This window comes from Mobula hypostoma, chromosome 10 (genome assembly GCF_963921235.1).
Source record: "Mobula hypostoma chromosome 10, sMobHyp1.1, whole genome shotgun sequence".
Taxonomy (NCBI): domain Eukaryota; kingdom Metazoa; phylum Chordata; class Chondrichthyes; order Myliobatiformes; family Myliobatidae; genus Mobula; species Mobula hypostoma.
This window is the reverse complement of record NC_086106.1, coordinates 86,289,887-86,304,289: the sequence shown is the minus strand read 5'-3', so window position 1 is coordinate 86,304,289 and position 14,403 is coordinate 86,289,887.

The window sequence follows — 14,403 nt, the reverse complement described above, 5'->3', positions numbered from 1 at the left end:
CATAGGTGACTGAGGGATGACCTTGTAGAATTATGAGGAACACAGACAGGATGAATTCTCACACCTTTTCTCATAGGAATTAGATTTAATATCACTGGCATATGTCATGCAAAATAACAGAAATAAAAAGTAGTGAGGTAGTGTTCATGGGTTCAATGTCCATTTAGAAATCAGATGGCAGAGGGGAAGCTGTTCCTGAATTGCTGAGTGTGTGCCATCAGGCTTCTGTATCTCCTTCCTGACAGTAACAGTGTAAAGAGGGCATGTCCCGTGTGTTGGGGGTCCTTAATGATAGATTCCGCCTTCTTAAGTCACTGCTCCTTGAAGATGTCTTGGATATTATGGAGGCTGGTACCCATGACAGAGCTGACTAATTTTACAAGTTTCAGCAACTTATTTCCACCTTGTGCAGTAGCACAACCCTCCACCCCCACCCCTCCTCAAATAACAGATGGTGATCGGTAAGGCAGCCAGTCAGAATGCTCTGCATGGTCCTTTTGTAGAAGTGAACCAAGAACTAGAGGGTGTAAGTTTAAAGTAAGAAGACAAAGATTTAAAAGTAACTTGAGAGACAACTTGATCACACTGCAGGTGATGCATATATAGAACGATCTATCAGAAAAAAGATACTTAGGAAGGTACAATAATGGCATCTTAAGGACATTTGGATAAGTATATATCGATAGGAAAGATTTAGAGGGATAGAGGCTAAATATAGGCAAATAGGACTAGCTTTGTATGCACCTTAGTTAGCATGGATAAGATAGGCCAAATGGCCTGTTTCTGTGCGGTATTTCTCTAGAGATTATGACTCTAAGTATTTGGGTTCATGATGTACATATAAATGGTGTCACGTTGGCAGTATAGCTGACTGTATCGAAGCTGTGCAGCAGCCTACTGGTAATTCAAAAGACAAGAGATTCGACTAAAAACATTACTTATAACATCTTTTCTGAAGCAAATTTTAGTGAACTATCGCTGCAGACAGTGGGGAGGCACGTGGTGGCGAGGCTGGTCCAGGAGGTGAGCCATGCTGGGGTATTGTGAGGCGCAATGTGTTTGAGCTGGGGTTACAGACAGATGATTGCACTGCTGGAGATGGAGTGAGCAATTTGGAGAGGAGCAGATATGGACGAGTATTGATGCCCATTCCAGATGCAAGGTTGGATCGCTCCAAGTGCCGAGCCAATTTAGTGAGATCAAGAATGGCTTTGGGCTGGATGGCCCAAGTGTATCATGACGCTGGGGTCCAGGACCTAGTGTGAGGCTCTACCCAGTGCCTGGACAATTTAAGTACTGGCACAGATTGACTGGGAGCCCGAGCGCTGTGACCGGAGGTGAGGGTGGAGCTGATTCGACTCGCTGTCCCGTGAATGTTCATTCCTTTCTCTGCGGCACTGAGGCTGTGAACTGATCCGGCTGCTGGGCATTTTTGCTCCTCTGGTGTGATGAAATGGGACTGAGGCCTGGGCCTACTCCATCTGCTCTGGGAGCCGATCTGGGGACTCGTTCTGGTTCAGAATGCTGTTGCTTGCTCCTAATGTTTGCATGATATGTGTTTTTTTCTCTCTCTTTCTCTGTGCAGCGGTTTGTGGTCTTCCTTTTTTCTGAAATTGGGTTATTTGAGTTTCTTGCTTTGTGGCTACCTGTAAGCAGACAAATTTTGAGGTGTGTAATTTATACATTCTTTGATAATAAATGTGCTTTCAATCTCTAAGGAAATGTGTGAAATTCTGAGGTCAAAGCAGGGTAAAGAATAAGGACACTTTTCCCTCAGCTAAAAGGTTAGTAATTAAGTACATAAATTGGTGAGAGAATTAGAGTGAACATAGAACATAGAGCAGTACAGCACACTACAGGCCCTTCGGCCCACGATGTTGTGCTGACCCTCAAATCCTGTCTCCCATATAACCCCCACCTTAAATTCCTCCATATACCTGTCTAGTAGTCTCTTAAACTTCACGAGTGTATCTGCCTCCACCACTGACTCAGGCAGTGCATTCCACACACCAACCACTCTCTGAGTAAAAGACCTTCCTTTAATATCCCCCTTGAACTTCCCACCGCTTACTTTAAAGCCATGTCCTCTTGTATTGAGCAGTGGTGCCCTGGGGAAGAGGCGCTGGCTATCCACTCTATCTATTCCTCTTATTATCTTGTACACCTCTATCATGTTTCCTCTTATCCTCCTTCTCTCCAAAGAGTAAAGCCCTAGCTCCCTTAATCTCTGATCATAATCCATACACTCTAAACCAGGCAGCATCCTGGTAAATCTCCTCTGTACCCTTTCCAAGGCTTCCACATCCTTCCTATAGTGAGGTGACCAGAACTGGACACAGTACTCCAAGTGTGGCCTAAGAAGAGTTTTATAGAGCTGCATCAGTACATCGCGACTCTTAAACTCTATCCCTCGACTTATGAAAGCCAACACCCCATAAGCTCTTTCTTAACTACCCTATCTACCTGTGAGGCAACTTTCAGGGATCTGTGGACATGTACCCCCAGATCCCTCTGCTCCTCCTGCCGTTTACTTTGTACTCTGCCTTGGAGTTTGTCCTTCCAAAGAGTACCACCTCACACTTCTTCCGGTTGAACTCCATCTGCCACTTCTCAGCCCACTTCTGCATCCTATCAATGTCTCTCTGCAATCTTCGACAATCCTCTACACTATCTACAACACCACCAACCTTTGTGTCATCTGCAAACTTGCCAACCCACCCTTCTACCCCCACATCCAGGTCATTAATAAAAATCATGAAAAGTAGAGGGCCCAGAACAGATCCTTGTGGGACATCACTAGTCACAATCCTCCAATATGAATGTACTCCCTCCACCACAACCCTCTGCCTTCTGCAAGTAAGCCAATTCTGAATCCACCTGGCCAAACTTCCCTGGAACCCATGTCTTCTGACTTTCTGAATAAGCCTACCATGTGGAACCTTGTCAAATGCCTTGCTAAAATCCATATAGATCACATCCACTGCACTACCATCATCTATATGCCTGGTCACCTCCTCAAAGAACTCTATTAGGCTTGTAAGACACGATCTGCCCTTCACAAAGCCATGTTGACTGTCCCTGATTAGACCATGATTCTCTAAATGCACATAGATCCTATCTCTAAGAATCTTTTCCAACAGCTTTCCCACAACAGACGTAAGGCTCACTGGTCTATAATTACCCAGAATATCCCTACTACCTTTTTTGAACAAGGCGACAACATTCGCCTCCCTCCAATCCTCCGGTATCATTCCCATGGACAACGAGGACATAAAGATCCTAGCCAGAGGCTCAGCAATCTCTTCCCTCGCCTCGTGGAGCAGCCTGGGGAATATTCCGTCAGGCCCCAGGAACTTATCCATCCTAATGTATTTTAACAACTCCAACACCTCCTCTCCCTTAATATCAACATGCTCCAGAACATCAACCTCACTCATATTGTCCTCACCATCATCAAGTTCCCTCTCATTGGTGAATACCGAAGAGACGTATTCATTGAGGACCTCGCTCACTTCCACAGCCTCCAGGCACATCTTCCCACCTTTATCTCTAATCGGTCCTACCTTCATTCCTGTCATCCTTTTGTTCTTCACATAATTGAAGAATGTCTTGGGGTTTTCCTTTACCTTACTCACCAAGGCCTTCTCATGCCCCCTTCTCGCTCTTCTCAGCCCCCTTCTTGCTTCCCTATATTCCTCAATAGACCCAGCTGATCCTTGCTTCCTAAACCTCATGTATGCTGCTTTCTTCCATCTGACTAGATTTTCCATCTCACTTGTCACCCGTAGTTCCTTCACCCTACCATTCTTTATCTTCCTCACCGGGACAAATTTGTCCCTAACATCCTGCAAGAGATCTCTAATGATCAACCACATGTCCATAGTACATTTCCGTGCAAAAACATCATCCCAATTCACACCCTCAAGTTCTAGCCTTATAGCCTCATAATTTGCCCTTCCCCAATTAAGAATTTTCCTGTCCTCTCTAATTCTATCCTTTTCCATGATAATGCTAAAGGCCAGGGAGTGGTGGTCACTGTCCCCCAGATGCTCACCCACTGAAGATATGTAAAAATTAGTTGCTGTGGGGGTAGGTTTCTGAAGTGTATGTAAAACTCCCCACCTGATATGGTGATGGAGGCAAAAAAACTCCATGACATCTAAAAATACCTGGATGACCACTTGAAGAGATATAATCTGCAGGATTAAGGACAAAAATCAGGGCAGTAGAATAATTCTCAAATTAAATTATATCTTGCATGGGCACAATAGATTATTGACCTGCCTCATTTGATGTATATCATGGAGCAAAGGCCTTGAAATCTGAGCACAAAAGAAGGCATTGAATTCAAACGGTATGACATTCACAATGTTGTTTTACGTCTGCTAAGGACAAAGATCTTGCTCACTTGAACAGTAGAGTTATATAGAATTACCCTGAAGAAGGTAATGCTAAAGAAATTATATAGTATTAGTCATGTGCTTTGCTCTGCTTTCAAAATTTCTTGCCATCAAAGACAAGGGAACTTGAGTTTTGCAAACATTACCAATGCCAGTGTCTGAGTTGGATGTTCCAGGCAATGATTTTGAACCTGTTACACCACAAGGTGGGAAGAAAAAAGATTTAGTACACTGACAAGTCTATAAATTGATCAGGGTCAGTCAGCAATCTCACCTAATTAAGGCATCTGAGGAGGAAACTCTCAGGGTTATTTTACATTCAGAAAATAACTGCAGATAAACCACACATCTAATGAAGCAATGGGTGAAAAATATTGCAGATGGAGAAAATTCTTTCTCATCTTTTGGACTTGCATTCATTATAAAATAGGTTGCCAAGAAAGAAGCATACAGAAAATGCTGGAGGAGCACAGCAGGTCAGGTAGCATTTATGTTAATGAAAACATAGTCAATGTTCTGGGTCAAGACCCTTCATCAGTGCTGCAGATGAGGGGGGAAGATGCAAGATTAAGGAGCTGGGGGATGGGGAGGAGGACAAGGTAGAAATTGATGGGTGAAGCTTGGTGGGTGGGTTTGGGGTAAGAAACTGGTAGATGATAGGTGGAAAAGGACTGGAGAAGAAGAAATCTGATAGGAGAGAAGAGTGGAGTATGGGAGAAAGGGAAGGAGGGTGAGCACCAGGGGAAGGTGATAGGCAGGTGAGGGGAAAGAGCAAGAGGCCACTCTGGGGAATTGAAGAAGAGAGAAGGGGGAGTGGAAGAATTAACAGAATTGGAGAAATTGGTATTCAGGCCAAGAGAGATAATTGTTTCAGACTCTGTAGACAGTATATTCTCATGAAAACTGAAGTTATATAAAAAATGGACTGAATAGCAGCCATATGGCACTACCAGAAACCCTGTACAGCTGAGCCACAGAAAAATAGTTGGGAGTTCAAGTTACACACTATTCAAATAATAGGATTGAATACAATGTTGGACTAACATCAAAGTTAAATCTTGAAGTAATCTGGCTCCAATTGAAATTTAACAGATATGCTGGACTGTATCTCCTGTTATGGTACAGACTAAGACAAATCAAGTTGAGGATAATATTTTACAACTGTGCAATCAAATCAGTATGATAACCAATGGGGAAAACTAGGTTGTCTGGAAATTTACAAAGCAGAACCCAATAGAAGTTGGACACAACCATGTGGATTTTATTTGTACAAATAATGATGGTATCTCCACCTAGTGTATAGAAAGCAGGTATGAGAAAGACATGATTTTGGTTATAGTTGATTTAGTTAGGGAAGCTTTGACCATAATAAATCATGGTGCCATGTTAAGATTAGGGACATTATGATATTGCACTTTTAAAAAACGTAGTAGGGGAGACACAATAGCTTAGTGGTTAGTGCAATGCTATTATAGCACCAGTGACCTGGGTTCAATTCCCAGCACAGTCTGTAAGGAGATAGTATGTTCTCCCCATGACTGTGCGGGTTTCTTCTAAGTTTCCTTTCACTTTCCAAAGACATATGGGTTAGTAGGTTAATTTTTTTAACATGGGTATAATTGCACTATCAGAATGAGCTATTCAAGTGCAAAAAGATTTGTTTGTTTGTTTAATCAACTACACAAAAGCATTTGATAAAGTGAAGCACAATAAGTTATTTGAAATATTACAGAAAACTCTAGATCTAGATTCGAAAGACCTCCACCTAATCAGAAATCTGTACTGGGAACAAACTGCCACTGTAAGAATAGATGGAGAAGTGAGTCAGTTTACGAAAATCAAGAGAGGCGGTAGACAAGGGTGTGTTTTCTCCCCTGATATATTTAATGTGTACAGTGAAACGATATTACAAAAAATAGGAGACATCTTGGGAATCAAAGTTGGTGGTGAAAACGTCAGTAATTTTAGATATGCAGGTGACAGTGTGTTAATTGCAAGTACGGAGGAGAACTACAAAACTTAATTGATATAATTGTTGAAGAAAGTGCAAAAATGGGTCTATCTATCAATTGCTAAAGGACAGAATGTATGGTGATATCCAAAAAGAAGGAGAATCCTATCTGCAGGCTGAGAATAAACAGGGAAGGCATAAAACAAGTACAGAACTTTTGCTGCTTAGGAAGCTGGGTGACTTCAGATGGCAGGTGCGACTTGGACATCAAAAGAAGAATAGAGATGGCAAAAGACACCTTTACGAGAATGAAGAGTATACTGACCAATACTAAACTGAGCATGACACCCCGCCTCAGAGTACTGAAATGTTACATTTATCCAGTTATGTTATATGGCTCAGAATGTTCGACAATATCTAGTAACATGAGGAAACGAATTGTAGCAACAGAGATGTGGTTTTTGAGGAGGATGCAAAGAATATCATGGACGAAACAAATATCTAATGAGGATGTCATGAACATAGCAAACACAAAAAGAGAAATAATGTATGAGATCATGAAAAGGCAACATATCTTCATTGGACATGTGATTAGGAAAGAGGAGTTAGAATGCACAGTGATTATGGGAAAGATTGAAGGGAAGAAAGCAAGAGGAAGACAAAGGCAAACGGTGATGGAGATAGCAGTCAGAGAACTGGAAATGAATACCAATGAATTGATCCACTTGACCCGAAACAGGAGTGTGTTGGCCATGGCAGTCAAAGCTCAAACTGGGCATGGCACCTGATGATGATGATGATGATGATGATGATAATAATGGCACAGTGCGAGCTCATTGGGCTATAAGGACCTATTACCAAATGAAATAAAGGTACTTGACAACAAAGGTAAATCATAGTTGGAAATGTCTTTCATGCCAATAGATGATGGAAATGGATATCTTGTAAAGCAGATGATAAATCTCAACCTATCAGTTACTAGCTGGGTGACATAGGTTACAATTTCACCCCACAAGAAAATACAGAGAAATATTTTTTTCATAAATTATATTGTATTTATTTTCCTGTAAATGCCTGCAGGAAAAAATTGCAAGGTGACATATACATGCATTAATTAAATTTACTTAAATTCACTTACATACTTACATAATCCACCATTCCCATCCTTCCCAAGCCTCAACGATTAGCATTCAGGGTGAAATACGTGAATGTGTAATAAATGGGATAAAAGTCTAGTTATAAAAGATAACTTGTAATGGATATCTTGCAAAAGATTGACTTTATAATAGCATTTGATGTTTAATGCAAGCCCTTTGTATATTGATTATAGCTATTTTAGACAATGGAGAAAATTGTTGACATATTCATTAAGCTATCTGATGCTACTAAATTGTATGAAAAGGACTTTTAGAAAAGGGTATAAGATTGAAAATGGATTTGAAAAGTTCTCCCATACATACACGACAAGTCCTTTTTTATTAACATAATTGAAAAACATAAATGTCTCTGAATTGAAACAAGTGAGAGATAGAAAGAGCAATACACGCAAAATGCTGGAGGAACCCAGCAGGCCAGGCTACATCTATGGAAAAGAGTACTGTCAACATTTCAGGCCGAGATCCTTCAGCAGGACTCGTGCTGAAGGGTCTTGACCCACCATGTTGACTGTACTCTTTTCCATAGATGCTGCCTGGCCTGCTGAGTTCCTCCAGCATATTGTGTTTGTTGCTTGGATTTCTAGCAGCTGCAGATTTTCTCTTGCTTGTCAGAGATAAGAAGAGAGCTACTTCAAGATTTCAACAACATTAGGAAGGTGTTTTCTGCAATTTGTTTTATCTGACAACCTATTCAATTTTAAGTCCCAAGTTTATTGTTGTGGACATATATACTCAGACTATAAATGCCATGAAAATTAGCTTTTAGTAGCAGCGGCCCAGTCTAGTACAAAACAAATACAACGAAGATAAATGACATAAATTTAAATTAGCGTAAGTTATACATAATTTACATAACAAATTAAACAAAGATAAACAGGCACAAAATGCTGGAGGAACTCAGAGAGTCAGGCAGCATCAATGGAAATGAAAAAATGTCGATGTTTTGGGCCAAGGTGTTTCTTCAGGACTGGAAAGGAAGGGAGAAGATGCCAGAATAAAAAGGTAGGAGTAGGGGAAGGAGGATAGCTAGAAGGTGGTAGGTGAAGCCAGGTGTGTGGGAAAGGTAAAAGGCTGGAGAGGAAGGGATCTGATAGGAGAGGAGAGTGAACCATAGGAGAAAAGGAAGGAGGGGCATTAGGGGGAGATGATAGGCAAGTGAGAACATGTAAGAGGCCAGAGTGGGGAATAGAAGAAGAAAAAGATTTTATCAGAAGGAGAAATCGATATTCATGCCATCAGGTTAGAGGCTACCCAGACAGAATCCTCCACCCTGAGAGTGGTCTCCTCATGGCAAAAGTGGAGGCCATAGACCAGCATGTCAGAACAGGAATGGGAATAGGAATTAAAATGGTTGGTCACTAGGAAATTCTACTTTTGACAGATGGAGCAGAGTTGCTTGACAAAACGGTCTCCCAATTTATGACAGGTCTCAAATGTAGAGGAGGTCACGTCAGGAGCACTGGATAGTGCACGATCTACACGATCCCAACAAATATACAGATGAAGTGTTACCTCTCCTGGAAGGACACCTGAAGGGAGGTGAGGGAGGAGGTGAATGGGCAGGTGTAGCACTTTGTCCAGTAGCAGTGATAAATGCCGGGAGGGAGATTGGGGGGGAAGGATGAATGGACAAGGGAATCATGGAGGAAGTGATCCCTGCAGAAAGTAGAGAGTGGAGGATGGAAGGTAAAGATGTGTTTAGAGGTCCCTTTGGAGATGATGAAAGTTGTGGAGAATGATGTGTTGGATGTAAGGCTCATAGGTGATAATTTAGGATAAGAGGAACCCTATCCCTGTTAAGGCGGCAGGAAGATGTGGTGAATGTGGATATACCAGAAATGGAGGAGATGCGGGTGAGGGCAGCATCAAATGTGGAGGAAGGGACACCACGTTCTTTGAAGAAGGAGGACATAACTGATGTCCTGGAAAGGAAAGCCTCATCCTAGGAACAGACAGAGTAGAGACGAAGGAACTGATAAAAGGGAATAGCATTTTTACGGGAGAGGAAGTGGGAAGGAGTATAGTGAAGAAAAATATTTAATGAGTGCTGAAAACAATCTTATAAAACTAATTCATGTGGTATCAATCTTTAAACCCAAAGTTAAGAAGTTCCCACAACCCCTTATATATTGTTTGTATATTTGGCAAATGAATTTTACACAGTATATCATAAATCCTGCATTAGCCATTGTGAATATATAAACATATATGGGAAAGCAAATAATCTTTTCATGAAGAACATGGATCGTGGCAGGATACCACTTATTACATTGTCCTTTTCATAATAATAGGCTGCACACACCCTTCCGGCAGATGGCCATCTTTGTAGCCTCCCACATGTACCATTTCACTGAGCTCCGGGTGTAACTGCTACTGGAGACCTTCACCCATTGCAGGAAGTTCAGTTATTTCACCTGCTGTGACTGTGCACACTCACCTGTCTTGTATCCAGATCATTCTGTATGGAAACATTCCAAGAGGCTGTGAAAGAGGAAAGGAGAAGGTCGGGCAGGGTCAATTCATAGAATGTAAGAGCACAGAAAATTTGAAGATGGTGAAAAAAGAATGAGAAGAGAGGGAAAGGGAATATAAATAACAGAAGAATAAAAAATGAAAAGGATCAGGGAAGAGAGGGGTTGTTAAGATAGTTACGCCTTTGTCCATAGCTATTGTTCCTGTACCATTCTCCCAAATATTCGATTCCCACCCCCCAACACCCATGTCCCTCTTTCACATTCCTGCCTTATCCCTGGCTCAGTGCTAGCCTGCAGGGGTGTAATAATGACAGTCTGATAATGAAACACGGTATAAATTCTCGTGTAACAACATGCTAAATATTTTAAATGGCAAATGCTTCTCAACTGCTGACAGTAGCAGCTCAGGAGTTGCAACATTTACTGTCTTCAGGCACTGCTTGGCAACTGTTGGGATGTTCATTAATAATGACAGCAGTCTGTATACTGTATAGGGAATGGGTGGACAGCTCCAACAGAAGAGACAGCTGTGGATTAACAAAAATTATATTTCAAATGTTAAAGACAAAGGATAGAAGGAATAAAATGCACATTAACATATTGTATGACATGTGGAACATTGTTCACCTAATTTTATCCTTTTATGGTTTAGGTATATTACGGGATCAGTGTCTCCTTTACATTGACAGTGGGTATGAAATTTGAAATACACTCCTAGCTCTACCACATGTTATAGTCATAAAACTGCGCTAGACAGCATCAAGCAACACACGTCAAAGTTGCAGGTGAACGCAGCAGGCCAGGCAGCATCTCTAGGAAGAGGTACAGTCGACGTTTCAGGCCGAGACCCTTCGTCAGGACTAACTGAAGGAAGAGCTAGTAAGAGATTTGAAAGTGGGAGGGGGAGAGGGAGATCCAAAATGAGAGGGATGGAGCCAAGAGCTGGACAGGTGATTGGCAAAAGGGATATCAGAGGATCATGCGACAGCATCAAAATGCACACTGAAATTTTAGAAATTATTGTGATACATGGTTCTCACAGAGAAGCTACCCGTGATTCCGCTATTCCACAGAGTAACTCAGTCAATTCACAATAAACTGAAGGCAATGTATTTTGTTTCAGGCTAATCAAAGTAAATGCTACAAACTGTAATATGTTTATGGAATTTGGATCCCTGGATTGTCATAGATGATATATAAAGGGCTAGATCTTGCTGACCAGATTGCCTTTCCAAAATCTCTGCCCAACCTCACCCCTTGCCTGAATCAGTCCTGATGCAAAAGGTCGATCTAGCTGCTTAAAGACACCTAGACAAGAGTGGTGAGACCTGACTAGTGGTAGGGACTTAAGTGGTGGATTGAAGAATTTCCAAGCCCAGCTAAGCTACCAGATACCACAACCAGACAATGGGGCTTTGCATGTACCTCATTTTACATCTATTATCAAGATGGGGTGATCAGCCTAATGAGGGATTGGCGAGAAGCAGTGCCAAACACACTTAACCGAGAAGCATCCGCCTAGAAAAGCAGCAACGCACGGCTACATGTCACTAAACAGCAGAAACAGCAAAATCAATTGATTATGTCAGCAGATCTGCTGTATCCAAAAACAGCAGATGGTGGGGGTTGAGGAATGAGGCTCCATGAATATCCCACTTCAGAGGTGGCGGGGCCCAACTTGCAACTGCTAAAGGAAGGCAGAAACATTTGCAAAAGCTGGAAGTGCTGAATAGATAACCCATCTCAGCCTTCTCCCAAGACGCCACACCATCACAGAAAATAGTCTTCAGATCATCCAATTCACCGTACAACACCATTGCACAGCTGCTTGTTGTAAAGGCTGAGACCAGAAAACTACCCTGTTGTTAAAACCAAACATCTTAATTTTAATCCTGTATGCCAGACCTATCTGTACCTTCAGCCAAGTCATTCTACTGCAGTTACAACATTGGTATCTACGTGCCCAGGTGTGAAAAATTCACCAGGTCTATCCTGTTCACTAAAAAAGCAGGATTAATCCATACCAGCTAATCACCATTCAATCTATCTCAATCATCTGCGCTGGGGGAAAAAGTCTCTGGCTATCCACTTGATTAATGCTTCTTATAATCTTTTCCACTTCTACCTCTTATCCTTCTTCACTCCAAAGAGAGAAGCACTGGCTCACTCAACCTATTCTCTTAAGGCATGCTCTCTAATCCAGGCAACATCTTGATAAAACCCCTCTGCACCCTCTCGAAAGCTTCTACATCCTTTCTATAATGAGGCAACCAGAACCACACACAGTGTGGTCTAACCAAGGTTTTATAAAAATGCCACATTACTTCATAGCTCTTGAACGTAATGCCCGACTAATGGAACGCCTCATGCCGTACACCTTCCTAACTGGAGCAGCAATTCTGAAGGATCTATGGATACAGACTTCACTATTTCATGAGGAAATGAGGCATGAATATGCTTTGGTTCATTAATGGTAATCGTTATTGTTCTGGTCCATGTTTTTTTTAATATATTTCTTGGGATTTCACTCAATGGTCTTCCTGCAAGTTGTGGGAAATCAGGGAATGTCATGGACTCCCTTATAACTACATTTGTGGGAAGTGCACCCAGCTGCAGCTCCTAACATACCTGGTCAAGAAAGGAAGGTGTGTGCAGGATCATCCAGGATGCTGAGAACAAGGTAGATAAGACTTTTAAAGAGGTGGTTACACCCAAGGTACATGCTTCAGATAAAGGGTGACCACCAAGAAATGCAAGGGGAGTGGGCAGGCAGAACAAGGTTCTCCTGACCTTTCCCTTCCCTTTCATTGACATGCCTCTGTGGATGCAGTTGAGGAGGTTGATCTTGCAGCAGTCAGGTCTATGGCACTATAAGACCATAAAACATAGAAGCAGAATTATGCCATTCAGCCCATCGAGTCTGCTCTATGCACTATGACTTGCTCTGGGGCTCAGAGGGAAAGGTGCAGTCAGACAATGTGATAGTGATAGGAGACTCGATTGTCGTGGGGACAGATAGGAGGTTCTGTGACCACAGAAGAGATATCTAGATGGTGTTGTGCCTCCCAGGTGCCCAGGTCAAGATATCTTTGAGCTGCTGCCGAAAATTGAAGAGCAGGAGAATGTACCCAGGAGCAGTTGAACGTGTTGGTACAAATGACATAGATAGAACAATATATGAAGACCTACATAATGAGTATGGGATGTAGGCAATAAGTTATGAGGCAGCACCTTGAGGATAGTCATCTCCAGATTACTCCATGATGCCGAGTATAAATGCAGTCAGGAACAGAAAGATAGACCAAATGAATATGTTACTGAAGAGCAGGTGCAGGGACCAGGGATTCAGGTTCCAGGATTACTGGGATCTCTTCAAGAGTATAGACAACCTGTACAAGAGAGACTTGATGCACTTGAACTAGAGAAGGGCCAATGTCCTTGCAGGGAAGTTTGCCAGTGCTGTACAGGATGATGGAAACTAGATTGGCAGTAGATGTGACTCTGAGCAGGAGCAAGTCATGGGATAAAGCAGTCGTCTGCAAAAACAAGTTTAGTAATCGGGATAGCCAGGGGCACCGTAGATGGAGGGAAAGGAATATGCAGTTAAATTGCATTTATTTCAGCTCCTGAGGATTAACAGGTAGAGCAGATGAACTCTGAGCATGGATTGGCCCTGGAGACTATGGCCATACTGACACACGGCTGAGAGAAGGCCAGGACCGACAGCTCAACACTCTACGATGCAGATGCTACAGGCGTGACAGAGGTACAGATAAGTGAGGAGAGGGTGCTGCCTTTTTGATAAAGGAGGATGTAACAGTAGTTCTTAGAGATGATATTCTTGAGGTATTGTCTAGTGAGGCCTTATGGATAGAACTTAGGGAACCAGAAACAGAGGGTCACTCTAGTGGGGCTGTTTTACAGACACCCCCCCCCGCATTAGTCAGTAGGAACTTGAGGAGAAGGTGTGGAGAGAAATCGCACACAATTAAAAGAATAGCAGGGTTGTACTTGTGGCATATTTTAATTTCCATTATATTGACTGGCCCACCAGAGTGTTAAGGGCCCGGATAGGATACAATTTGTGAAATGAATCCAGGAAAGTTTCCATTTTTGGTATATAGAGGCGAACAAAGCAGGACAAGTTAACAGAAGTGTTACTCAGGAAGTGCTTTGCCTCTAGCGATCATAATTCTATCGGTTTGAAGGTAGTGATGGAAGAGGATAGGACAATAAAAAAATTAAGAATACTCTTAAGAGTGAAATCATGAGGACAAAGACAGGGTATGAGATGGATCCGATAGGTAAGGTAAGGAAAACAGCAATATAGAAGTTCTGTATCTATGCAAAGAGGAAGAGGGTGGCTTGGGATAGAGTAGATCCCTTAGAGATCAGTAGAGCAGTCTATGACTTGAGCCACA